The 22,503-nt window shown below is 37.0% G+C and overlaps 1 protein-coding gene across 7 annotated transcripts in view; it reads right to left on the bottom strand.

Annotated features, from left to right (window-relative positions):
• Positions 1-22,503, bottom strand: part of hoxb3a (homeobox B3a) — a 105,558-nt gene that overhangs the window by 28,885 nt on the left and 54,170 nt on the right. For 4 of the 7 annotated variants that reach the window (XM_072915965.1, XM_072915966.1, XM_061981653.1 and 1 more), the window contains one exon: positions 14,261-14,317. The gene's annotated coding sequence lies outside the window, so the exon portion shown is untranslated. Of the gene's footprint in view, positions 1-3,456; positions 3,685-14,260; positions 14,318-21,473; positions 21,864-22,503 lie in introns of those variants that run through there. The other 3 variants (XM_072915964.1, XM_061981658.2, XM_072915967.1) reach the window with 3 other exon arrangements.

Genomic DNA, 22,503 nt, shown 5'->3' on the forward strand with positions numbered 1-22,503 from the left:
TACTACGACTACGACTAATAACAACATTAGTAATGATAATAATAATAACAATAACAACAATAATAATAATAGTAACAAGAACAATAATAATAATAATAATTACATTAACAATAACAATAACGACAATAACTAATACTAATCATAATAATAGAAATAATAACAATCACAACAATAATTTAAATAATAATAATAACAATAACAATAACAACAATAAATAAAATAATACTAACAATAATAATAGCAATAATAATAACAACAATTATTAAAATAATAATAATAATAACAATAATAACAATAACAACAATAATTAAAATAATAATAATAATAACAATAATAACAATAACAACAATAATTAAAACAATTATTATAATAATAACAATAACAACAATAACAACAACAACAATAACAATTATAACAATAACAATAATAATAATAATAATAAAAATAATAATTATTATTATTACAATATACATTTTTTTTGTAATAAACGGTAAGATTGTGCAAAAAAATCGATTCACATCCTTATCCTGATTATTTTTTTCATTCCAATTCTAAATCGATTCATAAAAAATCACTATAAGAAACAAAACAACATTTGTATCTATTTTCAGAATCCGTTTTTAAAAATAATTTTTTAGGCCAATTTCACTTTTATTTTCTAACCTGTAATCTGTTTCGGAACGGAGTGTCATTATAACGATTACACCGAATATTGCATTGCAAGAACCGGTTTGAATCGAGGATCGACGCAGAATCGAATCGTTAGGCCAGGAAATCACAACAACTCCTCAAGCGGCCAAAGATGAAGACCCCTAATAAATGGAGAATTTACAAGCTTGCTCAGGCCTTCGTCGTGACGAATTCATTTGTTGTTGTGTCTTTCAAATGTAAAAATAAATACAATGTAAAATTAAATACATGTATTATCATGCTCCAATAAACAGATTTGGATCGAATTTGACTTAAATAAAATAAAATAAAATATGCATTTGCCTACATTAATTGTATTACATTGTTCAAAATAAAACAATACAAAAAAGGCTTTGTTTTATTGCAGGGATTGCAATGTAATGTTTTATTGCTTAAAGTGTTACAATATTTAAAAATGCAGGCAGTGAAAAAGCAAGAATGCAGAAAGTGTTTTTGTTGTCTAATCTAAGACGACACAGTCCAGTCCTGTCACTCATTTATCTTGCAGACACGCCGAGTCTTAATGACGCACTCTGAGGAATAGTCACGGCGAGTGGGAGGACTTCGTTATTACATCGTCAAGCTGCTGCGCCATTAAGGGCTCACGTCACGCCAGCCCGCGTCCCAAACACCAGCGCGCACTATGCGTCCGTGGAATGGTCGGCCGTGGGGGTCCTGGACTCCTTTATCGCGATGTAAGATTACACATGGCGCCTGCATGCGGGGAACACTGCAAATGATCACGAATATGTCAATAATTCAGACTCGTACACGCAATGCGTGGAAATGGGCGCGTGTGTGGTTAGCGTTCATATAATGTTTGATCGATACTCAAAGGCGCTTCTGAGAGATAATAATCATTGACATTATTTTATTATGCTTTTACTTTGGTGGTGCATTTTATTTTGTAGGCCTCAATGAAATAAGGACACATGCTCTATTATTACATTGAGTGCAGATTTGACGAGAACACGTAATAAAAGTAATAAACAAATACAATGAATATTATTAAACATTAATAAACAAATACAACGAATACTAATAATAATAATAACTGGTACCACTTTTGCACATATGTGTGCACTAAAATGGTGCAATAAGTGACAATATTAAATGATAAAATGTGAAAGTAAGCATATTAATTAACATGAGATTATTTAACGCACTAAAGTGTTTATTTCTACAATTTGTCTCCAAAGAACAAAATGTGAACATGTTTGTAATTAATGTGAATAAAAACGAAAATTTTTGTAGTAAATTTGAACAATAAAGTACATCTTTGTAATAAATATGAAGAATAAAGTGTATTTGTGTAATAAATATGAAGAATAAAGTACAATTTGTAATATATGTGAATAATAAAGTACATTTTGCAATACATGTGAATAATAAAGCACATGTTGTTATAAATGTGAATAATAAAGTATGTTTTTGTAATACATATGAAGAATAAGGTAAATTTGTGTAATAAATATGAAGAATAAAGTACAGTTTTGTAATACATATGAAGAATAAAGTACATTTGTGTAATAAATATGACGAATAAAGCACATTTTGTAATATATGTGAATAATAAAGTACATTTTGCAATACATGTGAATAATAAAGTACATGTTGTTATAAATGTGAATAATAAAGTACATTTGTGCAATAAATATGAAGAATAAAGTAATTTTTTGTAATATATGTGGATAATAAAGTACATTTTTATAGTAAATATGAAGAATAAAGAACATGCTTGTAATAAATATGAAGAATAAAATACATGTTGTAGTAAATATGAATAATAAAGTAAACATTATAGTAAATATGAAGAATAAAGTACATGTTTGTAGTAAATATGAAAAATAAAGTACATGTTTGTAATAAATATGAAGAATCAAGTAAAATATGAAGAATCAAGTACATGTTTGTAATAAATATAAAGAATAAAGTACATTTTTGTAATAAATATGAAGAATAAAGTACATTTTTGTAATACATATGAAGAATAAAGTACATTTTTGTAATACCTATGAAGAATACAGTCAATATACATCCATCCATCCATTTTCTACCGCTTATTCCACATGTTTGTAGTAAATATGAAGAATAAATTAAATATGAAAAATAAAGTAAATGTTTGTAATAATTATGAAGCATAAAGTAAATATGAAGACTACATTAAATATGAAGAATAAAGTACATGTTTAAAGTAAATATGAAGAATAAAGTACATGTTTGTAGTAAATATGAAGAATAAAGTAAATATGAAGAATAAAGTACGTTTGTAGTAAATATGAAGAATAAAGTAAATATGAAGAATAAAGTAAATAAAATATGAAGAATAAAGTACATGTTCGTAGTAAATATGAAGAATAAAGTAAATATGAAGAATAAAGTAAATATGAAGAATAAAGTACATGTTCGTAGTAAATATGAAGAATAAAGTAAATATGAATAATAAAGTAAATATGAATAATAAAGTAAATATGAAGAATAAAGTACATGTTCGTAGTAAATATGATGAACAAGTCAAACAGGTCACGTGTGGTTGAATACTAAACACGTGACGTAGAACATCGGCAGGTAAATATTGCAAGGGGGTGGGAGGGGTGGAGGGGGGGGGGGGGGTACATAACGAGTATTTATATGTACAGTGCATGCGCGTGTGCGTGTGCACCGGGGGGGTGTAGTTTGAATCCGTGAACTCCACGTGAACCTTTGAGCCCATAAATCATCTGCACGGTAACGGCGGCCGCGGGCCTGCCGGTAAACACGTCCTACCTCTCGTCTCTAGCGCCGCTGCTCCCGGTCCGCTGGCGGCAGGACGGAGCGAGGCCGCGCCACCGATGATGAAGATGAGGAGGATGATGAAGATGAAGAAGTGTTCGGAGGGTCAGTCATCTTGAAAAAGGTGAACAAAGAAGCGCGGGAAATAAATCCATGCGTTAGCGGATCTTCTTCTATTTTCCCCGCCACAGCAGCTCCTCTTCCTCCTCTTCCTCCTCCTCCTCCTCCTCCTCCTCCTCCTCCTCCTCCTCCTCCTCCTCCTCCTCCTCCTCTTCCTCCTCTTCCTCTTCCTCTTCCTCTTCCTCCTCCTCTTCCTCCTGGCGCCAGCGGCGGCGGAGTGTCATGGAGGGTTGGCGGACGCAAGACGCGCGCGTGTCCGAGGCTGCGGTGCTGCAAGGCGGCTTGTTGACGCTCAGGCTACCGGCGGGCTCAAGCTAGCAGGCGAATACCGGATCTAACCCCCCCAACCCAACCCCTCCACCCCCACCCCACCTCCCCCCACCCCGCCTGCACCTTAAACAACAACACGGGACTCAAATGTTCTCCTTTCACGTCTCGTCCGCCACAAGAAGTCCAGAGAAGAAAACATCATGGAGGAGTCAACTAATACTATCCATGAAGGGGCTTCTTTTTGTCCCACACTCGGCTGCACCCTGAACGCCTCATCGCATGACTCAATTAGGGATGCTTTTCACTCACTTCGTGGTTCTACATTGTGGTTCCATTGGTTCTCTGGGTGGTTCCATCTCATTCTGTGTGGGTCTACAGTGTGGTTCCGTGTCATTCCATGCGGTTGTTTGTGTGTTTCTATGTCACTCTATGTGGGTCTACATGTGTCATTCCATGCGGTTGTTTGTGTGTTTCTATGTCACTCTATGTGGGTCTACATGTGTCATTCCATTGGGTCTATGTGTGGATCCATCTCATTCTATGTGGTTGTTTGTGTGGTTCTATGTCACTTTATGTGGTTCTGCATTTGTGGTTCAATGTCATTTCATGTGAAGTGAAGTGAATTATATTTATATAGCGCTTTTCTCTAGTGACTCAAAGCGCTTTTACATAGTGAAACCCAATATCGAACTTACATTTAAACCAGTGTGGGTGGCACTGGGAGCAGGTGGGTAAAGTGTCTTGCCCAAGGACACAACGGCAGTGACTAGGATGGCGGAAGCGGGGATTGAACCTGGAACCCTCAAGTTGCTGGCACTGCCACTCTACCAACCTTGCTATACCCCCCATGTGATTCTTTGTGTGGTTCAATGTCACCCTATGTGGTCTACCTTTGTGGTTCCATGTGTGGTTCCATCTCATTCTATGTGGGTCTATATTTGTGGTTCCATTGGTTCCATGTCTGGTTCCATCTCATTCTATGTGGTTCTACATGTGTGGTTCCATCTCATTCTATGTGGGTCTATATTTGTGGTTCCATTGGTTCCATGTCTGGTTCCATCTCATTCTATGTGGTTCTACATGTGTGGTTCCATCTCATTTTATGTGGGTCTACATGTGTGGTTCCATTGGTTCTGTGTGTAGTTCCATGTCATTGCATGTGGTTGTTTGTGTGGTGCTATCTCACTATATGTGTTTCTACATTTGTGATCCTGTATCATTCCACTGGTTCTATGTGTGGTTCCATGTCATTCTATGTGGGTCTATATGTGTGGTTCCAAGTCATTCCATGTGGTTGTTTGTGTGGGTCTATGTCACTCTATGTGGGTCTAAATTTGTGGTTCGGTTGCATTCCATCCATCCATCCATCCATCCATTTTCTGGTTGTTTGTGTGGTTCTATGTCACTTTATGTGGTTCTACATTTGTGGTTCAATGTCATTGCATGTGATTCTTTGTGTGGTTCAATGTCACCCTATGTGGTCTACCTTTGTGGTTCCCTTGGTTCCATGTGTGGTTCCATCTCATTCTATGTGGGTCTACATTTGTGGTTCCATGTGTGGTTCATCTCATTCTATGTGGTTCTACATGTGTGGTTCAATCTCATTATTTGTGGGTTTTCATGTGTGGTTCCATTGGTTCTCTGTGTGGTTCCATCTCATTCTATGTGTGTCTACATTTGTTGTTCCATATCATTCCATGTGGTTCTAAGTTATTATATGTGGTTCTAAATTTGTGATCCTGTGTCATTCTACTGGTTGTATGTGTGGTTCCATCTCATTTTATGTGGGTTTACATTTGTGGTTCCATGTCATTCCATGTGGTTGGTTGTGTGGTTCTATCTCACAATATGTGGTTCTACATTTGTGATCCTGTGTCATTCTACAGGTTCTCTGTGTGGTTCAATCTCATTCTATGTGGGTCGACATTTGTGGTTCCATTGGTTCTATGTGTGGTTCCATCTCATTCTATGTGGTTGTTTGTGTGGTTCCATCTCAAATCTATGTGGGTCTACATTTGTGGTTATGTGTCATTTCATTGGTGCTATGTGTGGTTCCATCTCAAATCTATGTGGGTCTACATTTGTGGTTATGCGTCATTTCATTGGTGCTTTGTGTGGTTCCATCTTATTCCATGTGGTTGTTTGTGTGGTTCTATGTCACTATATGTGGTTCTACATTTGTGATCCTGTGTCATTTCATTGGTTCAATGTGTGTTTGCATCTCATTCTACATGGGTCTACATGTGTCGTTCTATGTCATTACAGGTGGTTGTTTGTGTGATTCTATGTCACCCTATGTGGGTCTACATGTGTGGTTCTGTGTCATTCCATTGGTTCTATGTGTGGTTCCATCTCATTCTATGTGGTTGTTTGTGTGGTCTATGTCACTTTATGTGGTTCTACATTTGTGGTTTAATGTAATATCATGTGATTCTTTGTGTGGTTCAATATGTGGTCTACCTTTGTGGTTCCATTGGTTCCATGTGCGGTTCCATCTCAATCTATGTGGTTCTACATGTGGGGTTGCATCTAATCCTATGTGGGTCTATATTTGTGGTTACATGTCATTCCATGTGGTTGTTTGTGTGGTTCTAGGACACTGTATGTGGGTGTACATGTGTGGTTCTGTGTCATTCCATTGGTTCTATATGTGGATTCATCTCATTCTATGTGGTTGTTTGTGTGGTTCTATGTCACTTTATGTGGTTCTACATCTGTGGTTCAATGTCATTTCATGCGATTCTTTGTGTGGTTCAATGTCACCCTATGTGGTCTACCTTTGTGGTTTCATTGGTTCCATGTGTGGTTGCATCTCATACTATGTGGTCTAACTTTGTGGTTCCATTGGTTCCATGTGCAGATCCATCTCATTATATGTGGTTCTAAATGTGTGGTTCCATTTAATTATATGTGGGTCTACATTTGTGGTTCCATTGGTTCTCTGTGTGGTTCCATCTCATTCTATGTGGGTCTACATTTGTGGTTCCATGTCATTCCATGTGGTTGTTTGTGTGATTCTGTGTCAATATATGTGGTTCTACATTTGTGACCCTGTGTCATTCCACTGGTTCAATGTGTGGTTCCATCTCATTCTATGTAGGTCTACATGTGTGGTTCCATGTCATTTTATGTGGTTATTTGTGTGTTTCTATGTCATGTGGGTCTATATTTGTGATCCTGTGTCATTCCATTGGTGCTGAGTGTGGTTCCATCTCATTTTATGTGGTTGTTTGTGTGGTTTATGTCACTTTATGTGGTTCTACATTCATGTTTCAGTGTCATTTCATGTGAGTCTTTGTGTTGTTCAATGTCACCCTATGTGGTCTACTTTGTGTGTTTCTATGTCACTATATGTGGTTCTACATTTGTGATCCTGTGTCATTCCACTGGTTCTATATGTAGTTCCATATCATTCTATGTGGGTCTACATGTGTGGTTCCATGTCATTCCATGTGGTTGTTTGTGTGGTTCTATCTCACTATATGTGGTTCTACATTTGTGATCTTGTGTCATTCCACTGGTTCTATGCGTGGTTCCATGTCATTCTATGTGGGTCTACATGTGTGGTTCCATGTCATTCCATGTGGTTGTTTGTGTAGTTCTATGTCACTATATGTGGGTCTACATTTGTGGTTCTGCGTCACTCCATTGGTTCTATGTGTGGTTCCATCTCATTTTTATGTGGTTGTTTGTGTGGTTTTACGTCACTTTATGTAGTTCTACATTTGTGTTTCAATGTCATTTCATGTGATTATTTGTGTGGTTCAATGTCACCCTATGTGGTCTACATTTGTGGTTCTACTGTTTCCATGTGTGGTTCCATCTCATTCTATGTGGGTTTACATTTGTGGTTCCATTGGTTCTATGTGTGGTTCCATCTCATCCTATGTGGTTCTACATGTGTCGTTCAATCTCATACTATGTGGGTCTACATTTGTGGTTCCATGTCATTCCATGTGGTTGTTTGTGTGGTTCTATGTCACTATATGTGGTTCTACATTTATGATACTGTATCTTTCCACTGGTTCTATGTGTGGTTCCATCTCATTCTATATGGGTCTACATTTGTGTGTCCATGTCATTCCATGTGGTTGTATGTATGGTTCTATCTCACTATATGTGGTTCTACATTTGTGATCATATGTCATTCCACTGGTTCTATGTGTGGTTCCATCTCATTTTTTGTGGGTTTACATTTGTGGTTCCTCTGGTTGTATGTGTGGTTCCATTCATTCTATGTTGTTGTTTGTGTGGTTCCATCTCAAATCTATGTGGTTCTACATTTGTGGTTCTGTGTCACTCTATGTGGTTGTTTGTGTGGTTCTATGTCACTATATGTGGTTCTACATTTGTGATCCTGTGTCATTTAATTGGTTGTATGTGTGGTTCCATGTCATTGTATGTGAGTCTACACGTGTGGTTCCATTTCATTCAATGTGGTTATTCGTGTGGTTTTATGTCATTCTATGTGGGTCTACATGTGTGGTTCCATGTAATTGTATGTGGGTCTACACGTGTGGTTCCATCTCATTCCATGTGGTTGTTCGTGTGGTTTTATGTCATTCTTTGTGGGTCTACACATGTGGTTCCATCTCATTCCATGTGGTTGTTCGTGTGGTTTTATGTCATTCTATGTGGGTCTACATGTGTGGTTCTATGTCATTCCATTGGTTCTATGTGTGGTTCCATCTCAAATTAGGTGGGTCTACATTTGTGGTTCCGTGTCATTCCATTTGTTCTCTGTGTGATTCCATGTGTGACTATGTAGGTCTACATTTGTGGTTCCATGTCATTCTATGTGGGTCTACATTTGTGGTCCTATGACATTCCATGTGGTTCTATGTTTGGTTTAATGTCATTCAATGTGGTTCTACATGTGTGGTGTTATGTGATTTTATGTAATCCTATGTGTGGTTCTACATGATTATATTTTAGTTCACCGCACGTCACTGACATGATTATATTTTCTACATGTGTGATTCCATGTCATTCTGTGTGGGCCTATGTGTGTGGTTGTAAGTTATCTACGTAGTTTTGTGTGTGGGTCAATGTAATCATATGTGTGGTTCTACATGATTATATGTTTTACATGTGTGGTTCTATGTAATTATATGTGTGGTTCTACATAATTATATGTTCTACATGTGTGGTTCTATGTAATTATATGTGTGGTCTACATAATTCTACATGTGTGTATCCATGTCATTCTATGTGGTTCTATGTATTTTGCTATGTGGTTCTATGTATTTTGCTATGTGGTTCTACATGTGTGAACATGTCATTCTATGTTGTTATGTGTAATTCTATGGGGTTCTACATGTATGGATATATGTAATCCTATGTGTGGTTCTACATATTTATATGCTCAACGTGTGTGAATCTATGTCATTCTATGTTGTTATGTGTAATTATACGGGATTCTACATGTGTGGAGCTAAGTAAACATACGTGTGGTTCTACATAAATATAATTTCTACATGTGTGATCCTATGTCATTCTATGTAGGACTATGTGTGTGGTTGTAAATTTTCTATGCAGTTTTGTGCGTGGATCTATGTAATCATATGTGTGGTTCTACATGATTATATGTCTACTCGTGTGGTTCTATGTAATCCTATATGTGGTTCTACATAATGATATGTTCAACGTGTGTGATTCTATTTTGTCCTATGTAAATCAATGAGGTTCAACATGTGTGGATCTTTGTAATCATACGTGTGGTTCTACATAAATATATGTTCTACATGTATGTAGACAATCCATGTAGACTATGACAATCCATGTCAATTTATGTAGTGCTATCTGGTGCTATGTCTTTCTATGTGGTCATATGTGGTTTTATGTCATTCTGTGTGGTACTATGTCATTTAATGTGGTCATATGTCATTCTGTGTGGTTCTATGTCATTTTATGTGGTCCTATGCCATTCTATGTGTGGTTCTAAGTCAACCTATGTGGTTCTAAATCATGCGATGTGGTGCTATGACAATCCACTTAAATTATGTAGTACTATCTGGTGCTATGTCCTCTATGTGGTCCTATGTGGTTTTATGTCAGTCTGTGTGGTTCTATGTCCTTGTATGTGGGCCGATGTCATTCTATGTGTGGTTCTAAGTCAGTCCAAGTGGTTCTAAGGCATGCAATGTGGTTCAATCCACAATCCACGTCCACCACCACCATCATCATCATCAACATCATCACCATCATCAACACCATCACCATCATCATCACCATCACCATCCTCATCCCCATCCCCATTACCATCATCACCATCATCACCACCATTACCATCATCATTATCATCATCACCATCACCATCACCATCACCATCACCATCATCACCATCACCAGCATCACCATCATCACCATCATCACCATCACCATCACCATCATCAACACCATCACCATCACCATCATCACCACCATCACCATCATCGCCATCATCATCATCATAAACACCATCATCAACACCCTCATCACCATCACCATCACCACCACCACCATCACCATTACCATCACCATCATCACCATCACCATCACCATCACCATCACCACCACCATCATCACCACCATAACATCACCATAACCATCACCAGCATCAGCACCATCAGCACCATCATCACCATCATCATCACCATCACCATCACCATCACCAGCATCATCACCATCATCATCACCATCACCATCATCATCATCACCATCATCATCACCATCATCATCACCAGCATCATCACCATCATCATCATCACCATCATCACCATCACCATCATCATCATCACCATCATCATCACCATCATCACCATCATCATCACCATCATCATCACCATCATCACCATCATTATCACCACCATCATCACCATCACCATCATCATCATCATCATAATCATCATCATCATCACCATCATCACCACTATCACATATCATCATCATCATGATCATCATCATCATCATCATCATCATCAACACCACCATCACCATCACCATCACCATCACCATCACCATCATCATCATCAGCATCACCATCATCAGCATCATCATCATCATCACCATCACCATCATCACCATCATCATCACCATCATCACCGCATCACATCACCATCACCATCATCATTATCATCACCATCACCACCATCACCACCATCATCATCATCATCATCTTCATCATCATCATCATCATCATCATCATCATCATCATCATCATCATCATCATCATCATCACCATCATCATCATCATCATCATTATATAATATTGCATGGTATAGTATCATACTGTATCATATTGAATAGTATTGTGTTATATTGTATCATCATGTATCATATAATATGGTACAGTATAGAATAGTATAGTATCGAATTGCATTGCATTGTACCGTATTGTATTGTAAGATATCACATCCTATCGTACCGCATTGTACAGTGTCATATAATATCGTATAGTATCACATTGTGTCCTATTTTATCATATTTTATGGTATTGTGTCGTATTGTATCATAATTTATCACATATATTAAAGTATAGTGTAGTATTGTATACTGTAGTATCGTATAGTATCGCATTGCATTGTACCGTTTCATATTGTAACGTAACACATTGTATCGCTGAGTATCTATATTGTATCGTAACATGTGACCGTATCGTGTAGTATCGTACAGTATCATATTAAATCGTATTGTGTCAAATGTGATAATATTGTGTGGTATTGTATCATAATGTATCATATAGTATAGTATAGTATAGTATCATATAGTATAGTATAGTATAGTATAGAACAGTATAATATTGCATTGTATTGCATTGTACTGTATTATTTTGTAACATAACACATCGTACCGTATATTTTTTTATTGTATGGTATTGTATCATATTGTACATTATTGTATCTTTTGGTATTGTGTCATATTGTATCAGATACTATCATTTTGTATCATATCATATGATATTGTGTTGTATTGTATCAGATACTATAATTTTGTATCATATTGTATGGTATTGTGTTGTATCAGAGACTGTCATGTTGTATCATATTGTATGATAGTGTGTTATATTGTATCAGATACTATCATGTTGTATCATCTTCAATGATATTGTGTCATTTTGTATCATATTGTACATATATACTGAATATATATATATATATATATATATATATATATATATATATATATATATATATATATATACTGAATATATATATATATATATATATATATATATATATATATATATATATATATATATATATATATATATATATATATATATATATATATATATATATTGTGTGTGTGTATAGTCTCAGGTACAGTAGCATGTACAGTGAAATGTACAATAGCTGTGTACAGTAACATGTCAAGTAGCATGTACAGTATCATTACAGTGGCTTGTACAGTATCTATGTAAGGTATTATGTACAGTAACATGTACAGTATAATGTACATTATCATGTACAGTAGCATGTACAGTAGCATGTCCAGCAGCTGTGTACAGTATCATGTTCAGTAACATGCATAGTATTCTGTACAGTAGCTGTGTACAGTATCATGTACAGTAACATGTATAGTAGCATGTACAGTTGTATTACAGTTGCATGTACAGTATCATGTTTAGTAGCATGCACAGTGTATATATAAGGTATCATGTACAGTATCATGTACAGTAACATGTGCAGTATCGATGTACAATATCATTTACAGCATCATGTACAGTAGCATGTGCAGTATCATATACATTATCATGTACAGTAGCATGTACAGTATCATGTACAGTATCGTGGACAGTAGCATGTACAGGATCTATATAAGGTATCATGTACTGTAGCATGTACAGTATCATGTACAGTACCATGTACATTATATATGTACAGTATCACATACAGTACCATGTACAGTAGCATGTACAGTATATATGTACAGTATCATGTACAATATGTATGTACAATATCATGTACAGTATATATGTACACTATTTATGTACAGTATCATGTACAGTATCATGTGCTATATATGTAGTGTCATGTAAAGTATCATGTACTATATGCACAGTATCATGTACAGTAGCATGTACAATATATGTACAGTATCATGTACAGTATCATGTATGGTCACCATACTGCACTCATTTAGTCATACACACACACACACACACACACACACACACACACACACACACACACACACACACACACACACACACACACACACACACACACACACACACACACACACACACCCGCCTTGTGTGCGCGCAAGAGAAGAAGCAGATCACATTTGCCGCGGGCTGCAAGGAGAAGACGATGCGCGTGCAGGAGAAAACGATGCGCGTGCAGGAGAAGACGATGCGCGTGCAGGAGAAAACGATGCGCGTGCAGGAGAAGACGATGCGCGTGCAGGTTGCAGTGGGAAGTCTTCCGTGTGGATGAACTTTTTTTTTTTTACTCAGCAATCCAACTTCCAACCCGTTTTGGTTCCTGTTTTCTTCCTCGTGACACCGGCAGCGAGAGGAGGTGATTGACGCATGTGCAGACCTGCAACGTCCTAACGAATGGAACTTTTGTAGTTTTTATTAAATTGTTTTTATTTTGAAATGCATCACCATTTTCAAAGAGTTCTGGATATTGAGTTTCGATGTGATGTTTTTATCCTGGAGGACTTTCAGAACTTTTGTGACGTAATGTGCATGAAAACGTCATGTTTACTGTATTATTATTTTATATTGTATTTTCTCCCAAAGACAATTAAAAAAGCTATGATTAACGATGCATGAAGTTTATTATATTGCATGTAAACACACAATATGCAAATACTGCAATCATTACTCTGATATGTACCTTATGTGATGAGGTAATGTTTACATGGAAATAAAACAGTTGTAGTTTTGTTTACATAGAAAAACAAATAATTGAATTTTCAAACAACTCATGAGTCGGTTTTGATACTCGGGTGACGATTCGATTCTGAATCAATTCTTGACTCAACAAAAATGTTTGGTTTATAGATTATAATAAACTATTTCAGAAAGGCTGCAGACACATAAGATGTGTTCGCACTTTAAGTTAGCCACATGGCCTAAAAAAAAAAGTAATTAAAAAAATTGTTTCTTTAAAAAATGGAGTCAGTTCAGAATCGTAATAAATAAGAAAATTGTGATTTGGATGTGAAATAATTTTCATGTCGCTTTGAGATAAAATATCAACTTAAAAAAAAAAATGCTCTTTTAAAAATGATCTGCCAGTCAAACAATGACTTTGAACTGCACTTTAAATACATCTTACAGCAAACAAATATATATATATATATATATATATATATATATATATATATATATATATATATATATATATATATATATATATATATATATATATATATATATATATATATATATATATGAGCAATAAAGAGGACTTACCGGGAGATGTTCCTCTACGTCCTGCTGCTGATTCCCGGGAAAGTTGCGCCTGCACAACTGCAGGGTTGGCAGGAGAAGACCAGGGGCGCCGGGATGGGGGGAAAAAAAGGAAAGAAAAAAAAGTTGAGATCAAAAATCGATAGAGAACCAAAAAAATGTTGTCTAATCGAAGGCTTTCAGTTGGAGTGTTCATGGAAGCTTCCAGAAATGAAGAAATACGAGAAGATGAAGCAACTTATTGATTCTCTTTTTACCAGAAGCGTATATATATATATATATATATATATATATATATATATATATATATTATTAAGGGCAGCACGGTGGAAGAGGGGTTAGTGCATCTGCCTCACAATACGAAGGTCCTGAGTAGTCGTGAGTTCAATCCCGGCCTCGGGATCTTTCTGTGTGGAGTTTGCATGTTCTCCCCGTGACTGCGTGGGTTCCCTCCGGGTACTCCGGCTTCCTCCCACCTCCAAAGACATGCACCTGGGGATAAGTTGATTGGCAACACTAAATTGGCCCTAGTGTGTGAATGTGAGTATGAGTGTTGTCTGTCTGTCTGTGTTGGCCCTGCGATGAGGTGGCGACTTGTCCAGGGTGTACCCCGCCTTCCGCCCGATTGTAGCTGAGATAGGCTCCAGCGCCCCCCGTGACCCCGAAGGGAATAAGCGGTAGAAAATGGATGGATGGATGGATGGATATATTATTAAATCCTAATTTAGTTGATAAACAATAATTAAAATGCTATAATTTTAAATCGGTGTACAATGGAAATCAAATATCTGAAGGCCGATACAGACGCAGACGGCCTACATTTGAGCAAAATGTTCCCTAACAAAAATGTTACATAAATAGTGTCTAATTATTCAAATAATTTCAACTCATTAACAATACATTTTGTTGTTTACCGGAAAGGGAAAATATTAGTGCGTGCGAATAAGAACATTTAATACATGATAATAATCGCGATACATTTGAGTATTATTTGGTTCCACTTGACAGTATTTGTCACGCACTGACTTGTTATAATTGATATAAATGATGTTGAATCAAAGTTGTGTCCTATTTGAGGATGAACGTCATGAAAAACGTGATAAATCAACACGCAGCCACGCGCATAAAACGTCTTCGGGCTTTTCGTCCTGGCACTCACGCGGCTGAAGCCCGCGTCCACCTCGGCAGCATCACGGCGTCCTGTCCCGTCCGTCCCCGCGGGAAATGTGCGTGCGTGTCGGCTCGGCAAAGTTGTGCTGGGCGTGAGTGGGCCGACTGGGAGTCAACGCAACACAAAGGGCGACATCCACGGACCCACAACTTGCCGAGTCAGCACTTTGGCAAAAGGCGCTTTGGGGGTTCTTGCAAGATCATCACTTTATCACACAAATGCTTTTGTTGTGTGGCCTTCACGTGACTTCAATCACGCTAATAATGATCTTCATCAGCTTAAGTATATTTATTGGTGGACTTGTTTGATGTAAACAGTAAATATAACATGACGTAAACGACCTGGTAAATAACTGACATGTGCAAGTATGATAAATAATAGTGCAGAGTGACGTAAAAAGATGATGACGTCAGCATGAGCCAACCCACAATTAGCTATTTTCAATATTTTATAGGACCATAATAATAACATTTACAAAGTAAATACTAGCAACAATAAGTTATTTAATCCTCTTGTTGTGACAATTAAGCAAAAACGTCTTAATTATTTAATAATTAAACATGTTTACAATATTTTATATAATCGTAGAACATGTTTACAATATTTTATAGGACCATAATAATAACATTTACAAAGTAAATATGAGCAACAATAAGTTGCTTAAGTAGCTTGTTGTGACAATTTGGCAAACATTTCTTTAATATTTTGAATAATTAACCATATTCACAATATTTTAAACAATCTTTGAACATTTACAATATTTTATAGGACCATTATAAAAACATTTACAAAGTAAATATTAGCAATATTTTTTTTGTTGTGACAATTAAGCAAAATCCTCTGTATTATTAATTAATTAAACATATTTACAATATGTTATACAATCATAGAACATGATTACAATATTTGATAGGACCATAATAATATTTACAATATTTTATAGGACCATAATAACAACATTTACAAAGTAAGTATAACAAATAAGTTTGCAAATTCGCTTGTTTTGACAATTAAGCAAAACCGTCTTTATTGTTTAATAATTAAACATGTTTACAATATTTTATACAATCATATAACATGTTTACAATATTTTATAGGACCATAATAAGAACATTTACAAAGTAAATATTAGCAACAATCAGTTAATTAATTCCCTTGTTGTGACGATTAGGCGAAAACATCTTTATTATTTAATAATTAACCATGTTTACAAGATGTTTTACAAATATAGAACAAAGTGAATATTAACAACAAGTTATTTAATTTTCTTGTTTGCAATTGTATGTACTGCACTTTACTCAAATCCTCTTTCTACAACTTTTTAATGTTACTTTTTTTTCTCTCGTAGTTTTGTGTTTATTTATACTTTTATAGGATTGCACAAGCAACACATAACCACAGTCACAAACATAACACTGACCCAGTTATGTTTTGTAATTATTATTGTAATATTGTTTTAAAAATAGTTGTTTGTATCCTTTATTCAACAAATACACTTTTAACCAGCAGGACAGAACATGAGAAGCAGCGTTTCATTTTTAATACAAAAAAAAAAAATGTTTTTGTGTAATATTATGCTGCTAGTACTTTTAAGGCTGCATCGTGAAATTAATTCAATTAGAAACAAACTCCAATATATTTGCAGTTGTTTTAATGAATTGTTTAATTGAGTTCAAATAATTAAATGTAAATATTAAAATCCCGAGTGCTGGGAACTTTAAATACTTGGACATAGTTTCCACTCGGTTGCTGCAAAAGAGCGGACAAGAGAGCGGGTCGCTGGTGTGTGTGTGTAACGACAAAACAGCTGAGAAGTTTTTTTAAGATTTTATTATTTGTATTATTAAAATACATTTTTAAAGTGGATGATGTGCATTTATTATAAACAAACATTCCCTAGAACAGGCATTGAGTCTAAAGTGAGTAGTAACACAAGAACTGCAGAATTACTGTAGTACTTCAGTATATGAGTTTTGTCATCTCTCAGCTAATTGTTGTGCTAAAAGTTAGGAGCCTCACCACCACTAGTTGGCATAGTGAATGTCACAGCTAACCCTGTAAGATCCCACCAAAACACGCTTGATTGATGTGTTGTTCATTATTCCCTCGCAGTAGTAGTAGTGAGTATTGGAGGATTCAATCATTGATTAGTTGTTCATTATTCCCTCACAGTAGTAGTAGTGATATTGGAGTATTCAATCATTGATTTGTTGTTCATTAATCCCTCGCAGTAGTAGTAGTGAGTATTGGAGGATTCAATCATTGATTAGTTGTTCATTATTCCCTCACAGTAGTAGTAGTGAATATTGGAGGATTCAATCATTGATTGGTTGTTCATTATTCCCTTGCAGTAGTCGTAGTAGTGAGTATGTGTGTTCCATGTTTGCTGTGTGATGTTTCCTCCTATTTGACATCAAGTTCATTTGAGTTGTTTTCATTGGTAAAAAGTTACTTCCTGCTTTGACCTTGTTGATAAACAACCACGTCAACAGTAGCATGCTACGTTACATCCAATGTAACGTAACATAGCGTGCATAAGAGTAATTATTATGTATTATTATATAACGCTTTCTCAACATTATAGAATGGACAAAAATGGTAAAAAAAAAAAAAAAAAAGGTTGTCAGCCATCTTTAATTCACCAAAGAACATTTACGACTTCATAGAAAGTTTTTTTTTTTAGCAGGAAAGTAGGATGTAAATATTTGGTCTTTTATGGGTGAACGAAAGGTGTGAGAAGTGCCGTCTTATTTTCCGTCTTCTTCATGTGGAACTCCTTTGTGGAGTTTTTAGTCGGGCAGCTGGGGGGGACGTGTCACACAAACACGTCTTCTTGATGGCTGACTGTCCTCAGGGCACAAAGTCAGCACTTCCATTCACACCAAGTTAATGTTTAGCACGCACGCTAATCTTTAACCGCCGGCTCAAAGCCAGCGAGACGTGATGCTTAATAATACGAGTAAAAAGCAGCAGGGGTTCAACAACATACTTTGATTGTACTCTTTTTTTCATCTACAGCACTTCTTTACATACATATATATACCTACATACACACACATATATATATATATATATATATATATATATATATATATATATATATATATATTTATAGACATACATTCATATACATACAGTATGTATGTATGTTTGTATGTATACATATACATATATATGTATGTATACATGTATATATATATTTATATATATATATATATATATATATATATATATATATATATATATATATATATACGTACATACATATACTGTATATGTATACATATACATACAGTATATATGTATGTATGTATATATATATATATATATACATATATATGTATGTATACATGTATATATATATTTATTTATAGATAAATATACCTTTATATATATATATATATATATATATATATATATATATATATATATATATATATGTATGTATACATGTATATATATATACATATATATATATATATATGTATATATATATATACATATATATATATATGTATATATATATATATATACATATATATACATATATATATATATATATATACATATATATATATATATATATATATATATATATATATATATATATATATATATATATATATATATATATATCCATCCAATTTCTACCGCTGCTCCCTTTTTGGGGTCGCGGGGGGTGCTGGAGCCTATTTCAGCTGCATTCGGGTAGAAGGCGGGGTACACCCTGAACATGTTGCCACCTCATCACAGGGCCAACACAGATAGACAGACAACATTCACACTCACATTCACACCCTAGAGCCAATCTAGTGTTGCCAATAAACCTATCCCCAGGTGCATGTTTTTGGCGGTGGGAGGAAGCCGGAGTACCCGGAGGGAACCTATGCCGTCACGGGGAGAACATGCAAACTCCACTCAGAAAGATCCCGAGCCCGGGATTGAACTCAGGACTATCGGGACCTTCGTATTGTGAGGCACATGCACTAACCCCTGTTCCACCGTGCTGCCCATATATATATATGTGTATATATATATATATATATATATATATATATATATATATACAGGTATATATATATATATATATATATATATATATATATATATATATATATATATATATATATATATATATATATATATATATATATGTGTATTACATACACATGCATACATATATATATATACTGTATGTATATCTATACATATATATGTATGTACAAAAGCAGTGAAGTTGGCACGTTGTGTAATTCCTAAATAAAAAGAGAATGCAATGATTTGCAAATCCTTTTCAACTTATATTTAATTGAATAGACTGCAAAGACAAGATATTTAATGTTCACACTGAGAAACTTCATTTTGTTTTAGCAAATAATCATTAACTTAGAATTTAATGGCAGCAACCACATTGCAAAAAAGGAGTCAGAGGGGCATTTTTACCGCTGTGTTACATGGCCTTTCCTTTTAACAACACTCAGTAAAAGTTTGGGAACGAAGGAGACACATTTTTGAAGTGGAATTATTTCTTGCTTGATGTACAGCTTAAGTTGTTCAACAGTCTCCCTTCTGCTATTCTAGCCTTCATATTGCACCACACATTTTCAATGGGGGACAGGTCTGGCCAGTCTAGTACCCGCACTCTTTTACTATGAAGCCACGCTGTTGTAACACGTGACTTGGCATGATAATGTTGCTTGGATGGCAACATGTGTTGCTCCAAAACCTGTATGTACCTTTCAGCATTAATGGTGCCTTCACAGATGTGTAAGTTGCCCATGTCTTGGGCATTAATACACCCCCATACCATCACAGATGCTGGCTTTTCTACTTTGTACCTAGAACAGTCCAGATGGTTCTTTTCCTCTTTGGTCTGGAGGACACGATGTCCACAGTTTCCAAAAACAATTTGAAATGACTCGTCAGACCACAGAACACTTTTCCACTTTGCATCAGTCCATCTTAGATGAGCTCGGGCCCAGCGAAGCCGGCAGCGTTTCTGGGTGTTGTTGATAAATGGCTTTGGCTTTGCATAGTAGAGTTTTAACTTGCACTTACAGATGTAGCGACCAACTGTAGTTACTGACAGTGGTTTTCTGAAGTGTTCCTGAGCCCATGCGGTGATATCCTTTACACACTGATGTCGCTTTTTGATGCAGTACCGCCTGAGGGATCCAAGGTGCATAATATCATCGCTTACGTGCAGTGATTTCTCCAGATTATCTGAACCTTTTGATGATATTACAGAGCGTAGATGGTGTAATCCCTAAATTCCTTGCAATAGCTGGTTGAGAAATCATCTGCTCCAGCCCTGCCCCCGCCCCCACCGGGCTCCGGCGCCACTCCACTCACTGTACAGGAGCACAGTGTCAGACGAGTGCTCCTGGCTGTGAACCCCAGGAAGGCTACCGGACCAGACTGAGTACCTGGGAAGGTGCTCAGGACGTGCGCCCACCAGCTCGCTCCCCCCCTCACCAGGATCTTCAACCTCTCCCTGGCTCAGGCAGTCATCCCATCCTGCCTGAAGTCATCTACAATAATCCCGGTGCCGAAGAAGTCTCCCATCACCAGCCTGAATGATTACCGACCAGTGGCTCTCACTCCGGTAATCATGAAGTGCTTCGAGCGACTTGTTCTCCAGCACATCAAGGACCATATCCCTCCAGACTTCGACCCCCACCAGTTCGCATACCGGGCGAACAGGTCCACAGAGGACGCCATCGCTGTTGCTCTCCACTCTGCTCTGAACCACCTGGAGCAGCAGCAGAGCTACGTCCGGATGCTCTCTGTGGACTATAGCTCTGCCTTCAATACAATAATCCCGGACAGACTCTGCAATAAACTGGACACTCTTGGCCTCCCCCCTCTCACAAACGCCTGGATAAGGGACTTCCTAACGGACCGACCCCAGAATGTGAGACTTGGCCCGCACCTCTCATCCTCCCGCACGCTGAGCATCGGCTCCCCACAGGGCTGTGTGCTGAGCCCCCTCCTCTACTGCCTTTACACCCATGACTGCAGTCCGGCCCACAGTGACAACCTTACCGTCAAGTTCGCCGACGATACCACAGTGGTCGGGCTCATCTCCAGGGGTGACGAGGCTGCCTACAGAGAGGAGGTCCTGAAGCTGACGGCCTGGTCTTCGGAGAACAACTCGCTCTCAACACCAGCAAGACCAGAGAGATCATCGTCGACTTCAGGAGGAGCAGCACCGACCCTGCCCCCCTCTACATCAACGGCGAGCGTGTAGAGAGGGTCCACACCTTCAGGTACCTTGGAGTCCACATCTCTAATGACTTCTCCTGGACAGTCAACACCACATCAATCATCAAGAAGGCTCAGCAGCGGCTACACTTCCTTAGAGTCCTCGGGAAGTACAACCTGAAGCCTGACCTGCTGCTGACCTTCTACCGCTCGTCCATCGAGAGCCTGCTGACCTACTGTATTACGGTATGGTACGGCAGCTGCACTGCAGCAGACAGGGAGAGGCTGCAAAGAGTGGTCAAGGCGGCTCAGAAAATCATCGGCCGCCCTCTCCCCTCTCTGACGGACATCTACACCTCCCGCTGCCTCAACAGAGCCAGTGCCATCATCAAGGACAGCACCCACCCTGGCTCTGACCTGTTCCACCTGCTGCCCTCTGGGAAGCGCTACAGGTGCATTAAAACCAAAACAAACAGGCTAAAGAACAGCTTCTTCCCCAGGGCCATAACCATCCTGAACGGACTGCCCCATTGTCCCTCATAACTGCCTTCTCTTCGGTGCAATAACCCATTCCACCAACCACCCTGTTTTTGTTTTTGTTTTTTTCATGTATATATTAATTTCACACCATATTCATTGCACTTCTACATTTTTTATATTTTTATATATTTGCACATTGTTTTTCTAGCATGCACACATCGCACTGTATGGAATGGCCTCAATCTCGTTACCTTGCGTAATGACAATAAAACTGATTCTGATTCTGATTCTGATTCTGATTCTGAAATGTTGTTTTTAAACAAATTGCTCAGGCATTTGTTGACAAAGTGGTGACACTCGCCCCGTCCTTGTTTGTGAATGACTGAGCATT

Source organism: Nerophis lumbriciformis, linkage group LG24 (assembly GCF_033978685.3).
Source record: "Nerophis lumbriciformis linkage group LG24, RoL_Nlum_v2.1, whole genome shotgun sequence".
Lineage (NCBI taxonomy): Eukaryota > Metazoa > Chordata > Actinopteri > Syngnathiformes > Syngnathidae > Nerophis > Nerophis lumbriciformis.